Below are 14279 nucleotides of genomic sequence, written 5' to 3'. Positions count from 1 at the left end.
GTCTCACTCCACTTGTGAGAGAATGGGCAAGTAGGCCTGAGGGAGACCATAACTCTAGCTCTGGGCAGCCACCACCAAATCCTCCAGGCAGGGAGGCCCTGGCAGAAATCTCTGTGCCAGCCCCCTCTCTCAAGGAAAGCAGAGGCCCGCCCTGCAGTGTTCAGGGGCCAGGGTCAAGATGCAAACAGAAATGCCTGGATCGCTGAAAATAAACTCAGGTGGACCTCAGGAGACTCCTCAGTCAGGAGGCCTTTTCTGAAAGGGCCTCCTGAATACCCACATCTTCTCTTTTGTGCTCACAAATGCCACCCAATCGCAACAAGACCGCTAAGGCTAAATAATAAGGCAGAGAGAGTGTCTGCCTGGGGCGCTGGCCTCTGGGCCGTCTGCCAGGGCTGTCAGGCCGCCCAGACTTCAATGCCAACAGAGTTAAGGGACAAAAGAACAGCTCCAGTAAAGGCTTGGAAGCTGGGGAGCGAGGGGGTGGAAATGACCTGTCTTGTGAGGAGACAGAATTTGGTCTGCCCGGGGCCTTCTGACAAGAGGCCATCTCAAGAACCGAGCTGGCGGCTCTCTGCAGTGTGAGCACTAAAGGTGCCTGCAGTCAGAGAAGCCGGCCTTGTAAGCACTGCCCTGTCTGGCTGCCCACGGCTCTGCTGCTAATGAATCCGGGTCCACCATTTCTTCTGCGGCCCTTGGGAAGGGTCTTGTCAAGTTGCTACAGCTCTCAGCGAACACTCTTCAGAAGGGAGAGAAGATGTCAGCCCCAAATACCCCAGACACTTGGAGAATTCTGATCATGAAAGGCACATGCTGAAAAATCTCTGATGACCCACTGTTGGCCCACAGAATGGTGTCAAAACTCGTGAAGATTCCAACATTTGGGTATAGGCCCAAGTCTTCCTGAAGCCAAAGGAAGTGGCATAGCTGTGGATCAGAGCACAGATCCTGGGGCAAATTCTAGCTCTTACTAGTTGTGTGGCCTTGGATGAGTCTCTCCCCCTCTCTGTGCCTCATTTTCCTCACCTGTAAAATGAAGGTAAAAATAGTACCAATGCTCATGGATTTGTTGTGGGGATTAAATGAGTTAATGCATATTAAGTGCTTAGAGCAGCTCCCAGCGAGTAGTAAAAGCTATATGAGAGTGACTCATTAATCTGAGAGAACAAGGCGGCTGGCTGGACTTCCTTGGGGAGGAAGGTACCCCAGGTGGCTACGTCTGCGGTAAAGGACCCGGAGATCAGAGTGAGGTGAGAAGAAAGGGAGAGAAATAGCTCCGAAATGACAGGCTGCTCCAGCCACCCGGGTGAACAATGGAAGAAAAATGGGAACCCACTAGGCTCAGATGTGTGTGTGATTTACATACAGTCAAATGTACTAATCTTAAGTTTATAGCTTAATCAGTTTTTATATATGTGTGAATGCATACAATCACCACACAGGTCAAGATAACACTTCTATCACACAGAACATTCCTTCAGGCATATTGGCCTTCAACAGTCTTCATCAGAGCAGGAAGCCCAAACCCCAAGGGGGCATGACGTAATCTATGGGTTGCCACTTCTATTTTATACCATCCTTTTCGATTTCCCTCTTTGTGTAGACTTTATCATATACATAATATGTTACCACAGTTGTGCATGTTTAGAATTTATTAATACATAAACATACATTTGCTGGGGATAGGAGCTGAAAAGTCCTGCATATCCTTCAGGCTCCCGTGGCCCTCCCCTGCCCTGCTCTGAGCCCTGCTGCCCTGGGGATTCAGGCAGGATTTGGCTAGTAGAAGGGCTTGGAGGGGAAAAATACAGTCAGGGAATTTATTCCGATGGCTCCCTCCCTGCAAGGCCACGTCATGTGGCTGAGTCCCTTACCGAGAAGCCCCCCCACAGACTGGCTCTCTACCTCCAAATTCTGATAACCATTCCCTCCCCTTCTCTGTGGACCAAGGGCTGGTCACAGCTTTGCTAACTGTAGTCACTGCACTATCCCTTGTAGCTCCTCTACACACACACACCTTTATAAAGAATCTTTTGTAAATAAGCCTCCTTGGATTACCCTAATTTAAATGTGAAATCTGTTTCCTGCTGGGACCCTGACTAATACACAAGCATATCCTCAAAAATGTTTTATCCACAGGGGTGTATGATCAAAATATTTGTAGATCACTGTATTGCACAGTATGGTGCCCATTTGTGGTTCAGTCGGTGCCCTGGAACCTGGACCCATCAGGGCAGTCTTCCTCTTCCTGGGGGAGAAGCGAATGAAGCAGTTTTCAGCGTTTGCTCTCCCCTCCAAGCTTGGAAGCAGCCGGCATTTAGAGAGTCTGATTTAGGAGGACATAGAGTTGACCGAACTCCCACTCGTGGCTCACCAGGGGTTCCCCATCCCAGAGAGTGGTGGCCAGGGAGTGGTGCCAGGGTCTTCTTGCTCACCCAGGCAGGCAGCTCCCTCAATCCCCATTTCCTGTAGGGGAATCAGCTCTTTCTCAAGTGGCCAGTACTTGATTTGTTCAGGCCCTGGGAGCAATGAGATGACAGCCTCACCCTGGATAACCTGAGGAGACTTTAATAGTTTGTTTACATAGGTGTGAGCGGGGTTTAAGGGGGACCACAGCACCTCAGGGTTAGTGAGAGTGGGGAGCCTGCAAAGAGAGTAGCAGTGTGTAGAGGGCTGCCTGACAGTGGCTCACTGTGGGTAGAGGGACAAGCCCTGATGACCCTGCAGGGAGGGAGCAGGGGTAATAAATTCCCTTTCCTCACTCTTCTCCTTCTCCCTATCCCAACCCAATGGAGCCCTCCAGAGATGGCAGCCTTCCAGGCCAGAGAACAGGGTGTTGAACATCGCATTCCGGGAGCAGGGAGCAGGGTGTTGAAAGGTGGGGTGCGGTTCTGGAGGGACAAAAGGAAGGTTTCCAGCACAGCACCGGAAGTGGCCGGAAGTGGCTGCTGTTCTGGAAAGGCCTTGCCTCTATGCACAGGGCTCCTTGACCCCAGGCCCTGGGAGAAAACCATAGCCCAGCCTCACCCACCCCTAGGGGAGTGATGAGAAACTGGCAGAGGCTGGAGGAGGGAGCTGTGGTGGGGGGTGGGGGGAGGGAATCCAGGCACCACCACAGTGGAATGTCAGAAGAAGAGGTCTGAGCTTTCCCCAAGGCAGAGCAGTGTGGGCAGCTAAGCAATGATCTGACTAAATCCAGGCCTGAGCCGGCACCCACCACAGAGGTGGGAAGAGAGGAGAGCTCGCTCCCTGATCCCTTACAACCTCAATAAGACATGCCATAGATGAAAATGCTGGTGCCTTCAGCCAGCCAGTTAGGAAGAGCTCCTGTGCCTTTGCTTGCTACAAAACACACAGGTCAGGGTCTGGCTTCTTTCCGGAGCGGGGGTTCTGATGTTCATGGCTCTGAACGAGAGGAGGAGAAAGAAAGTTCTCTCTCCCTCATCTCTGAGAAAACTCAGAACCCCTCAGGCACAGCTCTGCTCATCTGTCTAACTGTAGCACTAGGCAGCTTTCTGCATTTCTCTGGGCCACAGTGTCCTCATCTGGAAAGTGGCAATAATAGCACCTACTCTGTGGGGATCTTGGAAGAGTAAATGTGACAACACGTGTGAAAGCATATGTTCCTCACCAGAAGAAACGGAGGATGGTAGGCAAGTGCCATTTTATGGAATACCCAGAAGGAATACTCATCTCTAAATGTGTCTTGTTGAAATAACAAGACCTTTCCCTAAGAATTTACCGAGTGTCTCCTCAGCCCAGCCTTGTGGGCTGCCCTAGAGCATGGGAGAAGACGAGGCTAGCAGCTGGGTTGAAGATCAAACAAAGACAGGAAACAACTTGAGAATTCTGGAAGGGAAAAAACTTCCAGAAAAAACTTCCAGAAAAAGTGTGCAGGAATTCCAAAAAGGGGAAATTGGGCCAGAGGAGACAGGGAATGTGGCTCAATTGTGCTGGAGAGGCCAGAATTCAAGGTGAGAGGAATCCCCCAGGTAGAAGGCAGAGCCTGGAATAGACACATCACCCAGGAGGAGGCAGGGCAGGGAGCTTGCTGTGTGCTGGGGTGAGCTGGCAGGAAGGGCCAGATACAGTCTTTGGAGTCCATGCTCTCAAACGTCACACCAGAGAAGCCCTTCTAAGCCCTTGACCCTGTCTTTCTACTACCCACTCTGAGCAAAGCCCCATCCCTGAACCAGTCCAGCCATTTGCTTTCATTCTTCAGGCTGCTGAGGTCAGCAAGAGAAAATGATACCTTCCTGTCAGTCCTGCAGTCCCTACAAATAAGTTCATTCATTCATTCAGTCAGTCAGTCAGTCAGTCAGTCAACAAATATTTATCGAACATCCACTTTTTATGTCCACTCTTCTAGGCGCTGAGGGTACCTCAATGAATGAAATGGACCTACATTCTGGTGGAGAGAAACAATAAACAAAATAAATAAGCAAAATAAGCTATGCAGGAAAAGGAAGGAGAATAAGGGGAGTTCAATTTGAAGAGAATAGCCAGAGAGGATCTCATCAAGAAGAGAGACCAGCAGGAAGTAAGAGAGGGAACCATGCACATATCTGGAGGGAAAGCATTCCAGGCAGTAGGACTAGCAGGTACAAAGACCCTGGGGTAGGAGTGTGCCTGGCATGTTTGAGTAACAGCTAAAGGTCAGCGTAGCTGGGGTGGAGTGAGCAAGTGAGAAGTAATAAAAGGTGATTTCAGAGAGTTAGTGGGGGATCCAGTGTGGAGAGCCTTACAAGTTATGATTAAGATCTTCATCTTCAACGAGACCCTCAACACCATGTTTGGTTTCCCTCTTTCAAAATATACTTCAACTATTTCAAAATTTAAAATCTCCTGCAGCAATTATGTTGCATTTGGCTGCAAGTAACAGAAAAACCAACTGGCAGTGGCTCAAATCATAAGGACATATATTTGTATTGAACAAGTGTCCGATGGTAGTGGGTCCCAAAGGTAGTTTAAAAGTTCACAGATGTCATCAAAGACCAAAGCTCTTCCTGTTTTTTCATTCTGCCATCCTCAATGTGTCTCCTCATATGACAAGATGGCTGCTGCAGTTCCAAGCCTCACACCCCCTTCCTATAGCTTCCCAAGTAGAAATGAAGGGGTCAGGCAAAGAAAAATGTATGTGTACAGTGGGAAGACAGGAAGACTTTCTCCTCACATATGTCTTACCGTAGAGGAAAACAGTTTCCCAGAAGACCCAGCAGACTATCCATTATGTCTTCATTGGCCAGAACAGGAGGGTTCACATGTCTACTCTAAGCCAATCTGTGGGAGAGGAGGATAGATGGTCATAATTGTCTTGTACCAATTATGATTTATCTTGGTGCTGAACATATTGACTCCTGGAGAAAACTGGGGCTCTTCTAGCAAGGGAGGAAGAATGCTGTGGAGTATATGATATACAGTATCTGCCATTCCCCTCCCAATCCCCACTGCTCCCCTTCTGAAGCACAAAGAAAACAAAAGCCTTCAAGGTCCCTTAACCACCCACCTGCCTTATCACCCCATCTATGATCCCCAGCTGCACCCTGGAGCCCAGCCCTCAGGGCTACTATTCCACTGAAATCACCATTGTTCCTCCCACATCGGCCACTCTGTTGGGCTTTTCTGTCCCAGTAAATGGCAGCACCACCCACTGGTCCAAGGCAGAAAGTGGGTGGCTTCCTGGACTCTCCTCCTCACTCTCCATATCACTTTTTAAATCACCTCCTTCATAGCTCTTCGAAATGTCACTTCCTTTCCATCCCTACTGTGACTGCTTTGGCTCAGGCTTGAACCATTGCCAGAGCCTTTTAACTTGGTCCTTGCATCCAGTTTCACTCTCTTCCAGACCAGGATGGGGAGTAGAGAGAGGTGAGCAAAGCACCTAGGGCACAAAATGTAAGGAGGTGCTCAGTCACAGCCTTGTGTTGCAGCTCAGCTCCTCACCACCCTCCATACTGCAACCAGACTAACGCTTCTAAAACACAGATCTGATCACGGTCCCATTTAAGCTCAGAACTGCCCAAGAGCTCCTCGCTGCCTTGGTAAGAAATCCAACTCCTTAGAATAATCTAGAGACCCCCACTTGTCTTCTCAGTCTCCTCTCCATGTTTCCTCTTTCCTCATGCATTTCATGCTTCACTCATTCTAGTCTTCCTCATGTTGTCATCTTTGTATCCTGGCTCCTGGACCTAGAACATCCTTCACCCATCTTCTGTGTTTCCCAAACTCGCTTTTTTTCTATTATGAATTATTTAGGATCTATATAAAATTTATAAATAATAATGTAATTAACACCCTTGTACTACCACCATCACTTAGTTTAAGAAATAAAACATTACCAGTACAGTAGAAGGCCCCTGGCACCTGTCCCCAGTCACATCCATTTCCCCAATTATTAGGATAATCACTATCCTGCTTTTGATGTTTACTATTTATACAGCATAGGTTTGGATAGCTAAGCAATGTATTGTATTGTTTTGAATATTTTGAATGTTTCGAAACTTTAGGGAAATGGTATCATATGGTTTACATTCCTCTGCAACTTGTTTTTTTTATACACATTATGTTTGTGAGATTTATTCATGTTGATGTGTGTAGCTCTAAATCAGAGGTCAGCAAACTTTTCTAGTAAATATTTGAAACTTTCTGGGTCCAACAGTCTATTGCAACTACTCAATTCTGCCATTATAGTGTGAAAGCAGACAGACTATTTGTAAATGAGTAAATGTGGCTGTGTTGCAATACAACTTTAATTACAAAACAGGCAGCAGGCTGGATTTGCCCTGTGGGTCATAGTTTGCTGATTCCCGCTTTAGACCATCATTGCTGTATGGTATTTCATTATATGACTACACCGCAATTTATTGACTCATTCTTCTATTGATGTATATAGGTGATTGAATTATCGTTCTCAACTCTTTACTCCACGACTATATAGAACTATACATTCATACCTTTTGCCACATTGAGCAGATAGAGAATATATCCCTGCCCCATTAACTTTGGATTTGGAGTAATGAAATTTAACCAACAGAATGCTAGAGAATGTGATACATGCAAACAGAAGTTTTAAATGTTCTTTATGGTTTCACTTGGCCTCTTGCAGTACTGACATTCACCATGAGAACATGCTCCCCCAAAAATCTTGTCTCTTCAGCCTGAGTCCCCAAATGAGAGATACACGGAGCAGAGCAAATCTGAGCAGAATCACCCCAGCTAACCTGAAATTCTGTGAGCAAGAAGTAAATGTTTGTTACTGTAAATCACTGAGATGTTTTAGGATTACTTGTTACACAGCATTATCACAGTAGTAACTAATACAATGGACATTTAAATTGTTTCCAATTCTTTGGTGTTGCAACAAAGTACACGCTTGTAATATGTCAACTGGTGCATCAGGGCACCTTCAATTTTTCTAGTTAATGCTGATTTGTTTTCCAAAGTTTTGTACCAATCTACACTTTACTGGCGGTGTATCAGTTTCCATGGCTCCGCATCCTTGTCAGTACTTGATTTTGTCAGATGTCTGATGATATGATAGGTGTGAAATTACATTGCCTAACTCTTACTCATCTTTCTCTTTCTCTGAGCCTCCTCTAACTCCCCAGTCTGAACTAGATTCACATTCTCAGTGTGTCCATAGCTCCTCATGCTTGCCTCTCTCAGTGCTAGTAATATGGCATTATATTTATCTTTAACTTTGTCACCAAACAGAGATCCCCTGTCCCCCAGCTCCAGTATAGAACTCAGAACATAGTGAGCACTTAGTAAATAATTGTTGAATGAAGATTTGGTGAGAAACTTTAATCAAGCTGGTCAGCTCCTGCCCTAGGAGAGTGTACAAGCTGAGAAAACTAACTCATCATGCATACAATACATACATAGATGTGTGTGAAAGGTCAGAAACTGGTTGCTTTTCATGTGAGTGTCGGACTTGGGTTTCGAATGCTACTTGCTTTTATGTGAAAAATATGATCAGACCGAGGTGGATCTCAGAAGATTAGCAGTAGCTGGAGTAGTGAGTGAAAGCTAAGCTCTAAGGGTCTGGGAATGTTTTGTGGGCAAATACAATCTTGAGAAAAAGCAGGTAATAATAAATAGCTAGCATTTGTTGTTCACTGTTTTAGCATTTTATACATATTTGGAGCCTTGGAATAACCCTATGTGGGTAAATATCAGAGGAGGAAACAGGGAAAAGCAACTTGTCCAGGGAACACAGCTGGGGAGTAGAGGACCTGGACTGGTTTAAACTCGGGCATTCTGGCTTTGGGCCCTGAATTTTTAATCATCGTTCTCTACTGCTCCTCTGGAAATCATCATCATCATCATCATCATCATCATCATCATCACCACCACTACACACACACACACACACACACACACACACACACCACACCACACCACACACCACACACCACACACCACACACCACACACCACACACCACACACCACACACCACACACCACACACACCACATACACACACCCCCCTCAAGGCAATTACTTTAGAGATCAAGGAATTTGGCACCTCCCAAATATTCCTTCCCAGAAGCACTGAGAACCCTTCTGGATGGCATGGTTTCATTTGGTATACCCAAGGTCATATCCAATGGTCAGGGTTTTGAGAGATCCTTGAGAAGGGCACCTCTGCTGCCAGTCAGCGTGATGGAAAGAAAATGGGTCTGGAGCCGGAAGACTTGGGTTTTAATCCAAGCTCAGACACAGTCTTAGTTTGGGTTATTTTTGTTACAAGAAGGAAAAAAAACATTAATAACTTCAGAATTCCCAAAATGAAGAGGAAAGCTGTACTATAAGGGATGGATGGTGCTGGCGGCTTTGAACTAAGACTTGGACCATTGACAGGAGCTTGCATTCATTCTACCCCTTTCTCTTTGGGCTAAGAACAGCATCTCTTTCCAGGGTCACATTCCTAAGAGATAAAATCTCACTGGCTCAGCTTCAGCCAGATGTTTCCCTCCAGTCCAATCGGCTGTAATGAGGAAGGTGAGATCATATAAACTTCAGGAGAGGGAGGCCATTGTGAGCTAGGCAGATATCTCTAGAAGGTGTCTAACAAAGTTACTAATTCACTGTAGACCTTAGAGAAGCTATTTTCCTTCCTGGGACTCAGTTTTCTCATTTGTAAAATGAGTCAATCTATGTCTTACTCACTTATTATATCTACTATGTCTGGCACATAGTAGATGTGTAACAAATGTTTATTGAATAAGTGAGTGGACTCGAGCGATCTCTATATTACCTTCTGATTCTGATTGTCTTCTAGAATATCTTGTATGTGAGATATGTGGGTGCTGGGAGCTGACAGTGAGGAAGAAGAGAGGGGAGGGAATAGACAGATACTGGCAGGAGGTGCCCAGGAAAGCCAATTTAAGCAGCCAATTCTCTGTCCCCATCAAACAGGCTTCTGGACAGAATCTGGCTTCTCTAATAACTCTGTCCCTGGAGGGATAGTGCCCTTTATAAGCTGTTAATTGGCTTCCTAACAATAGCCAGCGGAGTGCCATTTGGTAAACATGGTCCAAAGGAGAGAGGACCCTGGATTTGACTCCAATATCTAGAATCCAGACTGTTTCACTTATTATGTGACCTGGGTTGGTCACTAACCCCTCTCAACATCAAAATCTCCATTGGCCAAACATAGATGAGCATATTTGTTCTACCTCATTCATAGCAGCGCTTGAGGGTTGTTAAGTATAAAATTAACCTAAATAGTTGAACTATATTTATGGTGTGCTAACTAGGATTTTTATTTTTTATAATCCTGTCAAGAATTTTATGAGGTGTCTATTTTACAGATGAGGAAACTGAGGCTCAGAGGTTAAGTAACTTGCCTAACATCACACAGTTGATGAGCAACAGAGCCAGGTGCCACCTTCTGAACCACTAAGCTCTACTACCTTTGTTTATGGCCCGGCTATAGACAGACACATGACAATGTGGTGATAGTTATTATTATTACTTCCCAGGACCTAATCTCCCTTGGATAAGCTAAACATTGAGGTTGCAGACCTGTAGGCCTACAAAGCCAAAGCTTTGACTCCAAAGAATTTCAAGGTTTATTACCTTTGGAAAAAAAAAAAATCAGTCTAAAAACTACACAAATTGAGACACCTCCAGCCTGTTAGTGGGAGAAACCCAGCTCAAACTAGCTGACTCAAAAAAGAGGATTTTTGTTTTGGTCTCCATCCTGGGAGGGGCAAGGGTGAGACACCTGGAACCTGAGCTCCAAACATCCACAGGGCACTTTCTCTCACCAGCTGTCACAGCTGCTGCCCAATGCATGCTACCTGCCTTCCTTCATATCCCACAAGAGCAGCTCCTCATAGAAGGGAGCACAGCTTTCAGCAGTTCTAGAATCACGTCCCAATAGTTCTATAACCAGAGCTGGATGGGATTTCATTTTCCAGCTAGAGATTAAAAATCTTAGTGAAGAACTCCTATTGGCCCATGTCAGGTCATTTGTCCTGCCATCTGAACAAATCATCATGGCCAAGAGCATGTAGTTCTGTGATTGGCTGCCCAGCTTGTCGCATGCCGCCTATCCACGTGACCAATGAGAATGGGTTTGTTATCAGAAAAGGGTGGGTGGGTGGAGATGGCAACACAGGTATGGACTCTGGAGGAATCTCTGAAGCCAGTGGTCACTCCAATTTGTGTCCTTTCCAACTGGTGACCCCAACCTTGGTTTTCTCCTTCTACTAATAAAAAGTCACCTAATAAGCTATTAGTTTCTATGCCTGTCTCCTTCTTCAGAGGGGTTCATGTGGTATATATAGATGGAGGGGTATGTCCTCTTCTGTAAGGTACTTCATTCATGGATGTACCTCAGCTTCCTTGTCTGCAAAATAGAGGGATTGAGCCTGCCCAACTTTCCTTACAGAGCTGAGAACCCACAGAACTAATGGATGCAAAAACTGCTCTAGAAAGAACAAAGTGCCGTATTTACAAACATAGGATGTATTTATTGATTTATTTATGCTCCTTTGTGTTCCAAAAAAGGGATTTGAGGTAGTTCACCAAAATGTACACAATACAAAGTAGGACAAAAATAGACAAAGTGATAGAGCAAAGGGAAACAAGGGTAGAAAAATAAAATAAAGCCAGAGAGGATGCTAACACATGGAAATCTATGCACAAAATTCCTGAACCAGCTCAGGTTTGAGATTCCTCATGAATAAAAACGTGGGAAGCATGATCAGTTACAAAAGGTACTGTAGCCGTAAGGTAAATACATGGCCTGCCGGGAAAGGCCATATAGGTTATCTTGGCAATAATGTCTAATAGAAATTTCTTTCCATCAAGAAAATATTATGGATAACTAGATATTATGAATATGCCTATTTAGCAATATTTAGATCTCTGTCCTTTTGTTTTCATGATGTCATCTGACATCTACGTCAGGGTCTCATGTGGATTCATCCTCTATTTATGATTTGATTTAATTCAGCTAAAAACTGGATACTGGATACCAATTAAATAGCAAGCAAAAACATCCCTTTCATCTCTTCCGTTTTCTTTTCTTTTTATGGTAAAATGAGGTTGGGTGCAAGGAGTAGTACATGAGTTCCCCAGTGAAGTATGGGACAAAAAGTTTGAGCATCTTGGCTAAGCTGAAACATAAAAATCCCTAAGATATAAAACTGATCCAAGCAGGCCATAAAGACACTGCCTTTGCCTCAGAACTTGGGCTATAATCTGCTGCCCTGGAACAAAATTCGAACATAAATCAGCCTCCACTGTATTTTTAACCACCTACGAAATTCTTCATTTCCTGCCTGAAATGTTTCTGACAGTGAACAATTCCACTCTTCCCCAACCCCTGCTCTGAAAGGGTGGCCTCAGGGAAGCAGTGGGGGCCCAGGTCTGAGCCCCACAGGTCAGGCAAGCCCAAGATGGTACAAGAGATAGAAGAATTGACCCAAGGGTCTCCATGACAAATAAGTCAGGGCTGCGACTAGCCTATATAGTGCTTTTGTGCAAAGTTGAAAAAGGTGTCCCCTGTAGGCCCAAGAAGCCCCTACCAGGGTTCCTACCAGGGGTTCTCTCTCCCCCATCGTCCTGGACCCATAGCCTTAACAAAGCTGCCCCCAGTACCCACGGTATTCTCTTTTTTTCTGAGCTCCTAATTTATCAACGATAAGTACCAGACAGCTGGTATTTAATTATATGATGTCTGGTATTCACTATTTCATGTTGACAGTCTGTCTAACTAGATTGAAGATATCTTGAGGATAATGATTGGTTCTTATTTTATATGTCTACCTTATAGCCAACAAGACTGCCCTTATGTCTGGGCACTTTGCAAATAACAAGGTCATTAAAAACAGAACCCAGGATATATAAGCTGTCTAGTTCTCATCCCTGTGCCCATTTCACATACGAGGAAATTAAGAGCTGAAGGGGAAGCTTGACCTGACCAAGGTCAAGTGAAAACCTGGCCTAGCCAGGAATGAATCCAGTTCTCCAGTCTGTCAATGGTCAATGCAATGCTCTATTATTTCCCTTAAATACTTTGCTCTAAAACTCCCTAATAGACAGTTCAGAACTACAGTTCACTAGAAAACAAAGACAGACAGACAGGCGGCCCACAGTAATCCATCTGTGTGTGAGCAGAATTTCCAGCACAAAGCCAGGCCAAACTGCAGTAGGCTTAGCCAATAGCCCCCACGGGAATCAAAGCTGGTCTTTGTATGTACCAGGGAGATGAAAAGCCTCAGAAAGCTACCTGGGGCTCTTTCAGCTTCCCCAACACTGTGGGGGGCAGCACTATCCATAATGTTTGGGCACATGAAACTCATGATTGATGGTCTCAGCAGGAAGGATGAGTAAAGGTGAAGAGGGCATCTCCTCTCTAGAGAGAGACACTTGTGTATGTTGGGGGCTGCCTTATGCAGTGAACTATGCACCCTTAATAGCAGGAAACAACCCAAGTATTTGCCCCTAACTCCTAACAACAAATACTTGACAATAGTGTCAAAGCTGATAGAAACCAGTATCAACACAATAACCAAAAATATGAATGGCAAAAATTGCTAAGCGAAACCCTATAACGAAAAATTGGCAGCATCAGTCCTGCCGAGTCTCTCTTGGTCACTCACTAGCCACAGCACTGAACACCTAGCAATTCTTACAGCAAACCTACAAGCCTGGCGTGACCAGCTTGTTTTATAGATACAAAAACCGAGGCTCAGCGAACTTGATTTTGCATCTTGCCCTGAATTACACTGCTGCTAAGTGGCAGAGCTGGGATTGAAATCCAGGTCAGTCTCACTCCAAAAGCCTCCCCTTTTACTACAACCCACATAGGCTCTCATTCCAGCCCCATTTCAAGTATTAGTCCCATTATGAGAACCAGGAGACAAGGTTTGGTTTGGAAAATTCAAGGTTCTTCAGGCAGAAGGACAACAGCTTGCCCTTTATTTCACAGGGGAACGAGGGAGAGACACAAGGAACCAACCTGACGTGCACCCAGATATCCATGACTTTTTCTTAGTGCCAAACAAATGTAGAAGAAGTATCTTCTAAAAGAACACAGTGTTTTTCCTCCTTTCCTCACTCCCCTGGGCAAATGCCTGTGATAATTGGGTAGCACAGAATCTGGTTTTTCTGGGATTGGAATCAATGCTGGGAAGTGTTCTGATAATAAATGCTGCTGATTGACAGTTGATGAATAACGTTCTTGAGTAAGTTTTTCCTGTGCTGTGTGTTAAGGTAACTGCACTAAACAACTGCTCGACAGCCCGCTTACTGCTCGACAGCCTGCTTACTGCTCAGACAGAATTTACTACACATTTCCTCTGTGGGCCTCAGTCAAGTAGGCGAGATGATATCTCAGGTCCCCTCCAGCTCCATCATTCAATGACTCTATCAAAAAGAGAACATAGATCTGAAAACACTTTTTTCCCCAAACACTGAGTCGGGTTATTATTCACACACAGAAACACAGGCTCCAACGAAGAGATAACTGGTCTGAAAATAAAGAGCTTCAATTCTGGTCTCATCCTCTTTGACCCAATAATTCCACTTGTGGAATTATCTTAAAGAATTGTGAATTTATCTTAAAGAATTCAGAAGGACAGAGCTATGTATGCAAAGATGTTTGCCTTAGCGTTATTTGGAGGTAATGTCCAATAAAAGAATGTCCAATAAAAAGAATGAGATGTATTTACTTGGCGGCATATACTGCCATAACAAATGATGATTTCGAAGATATGGAGAAATGTCTATATGAGTGTTTTTCAAATTGCAGTTCAATATCC

The sequence above is a fragment of the Pteropus vampyrus genome, unplaced genomic scaffold (assembly GCF_000151845.1).
Source record: "Pteropus vampyrus isolate Shadow unplaced genomic scaffold, Pvam_2.0 Scaffold18, whole genome shotgun sequence".
Taxonomy (NCBI): domain Eukaryota; kingdom Metazoa; phylum Chordata; class Mammalia; order Chiroptera; family Pteropodidae; genus Pteropus; species Pteropus vampyrus.
This window is presented reverse-complemented; position numbering follows the sequence as displayed.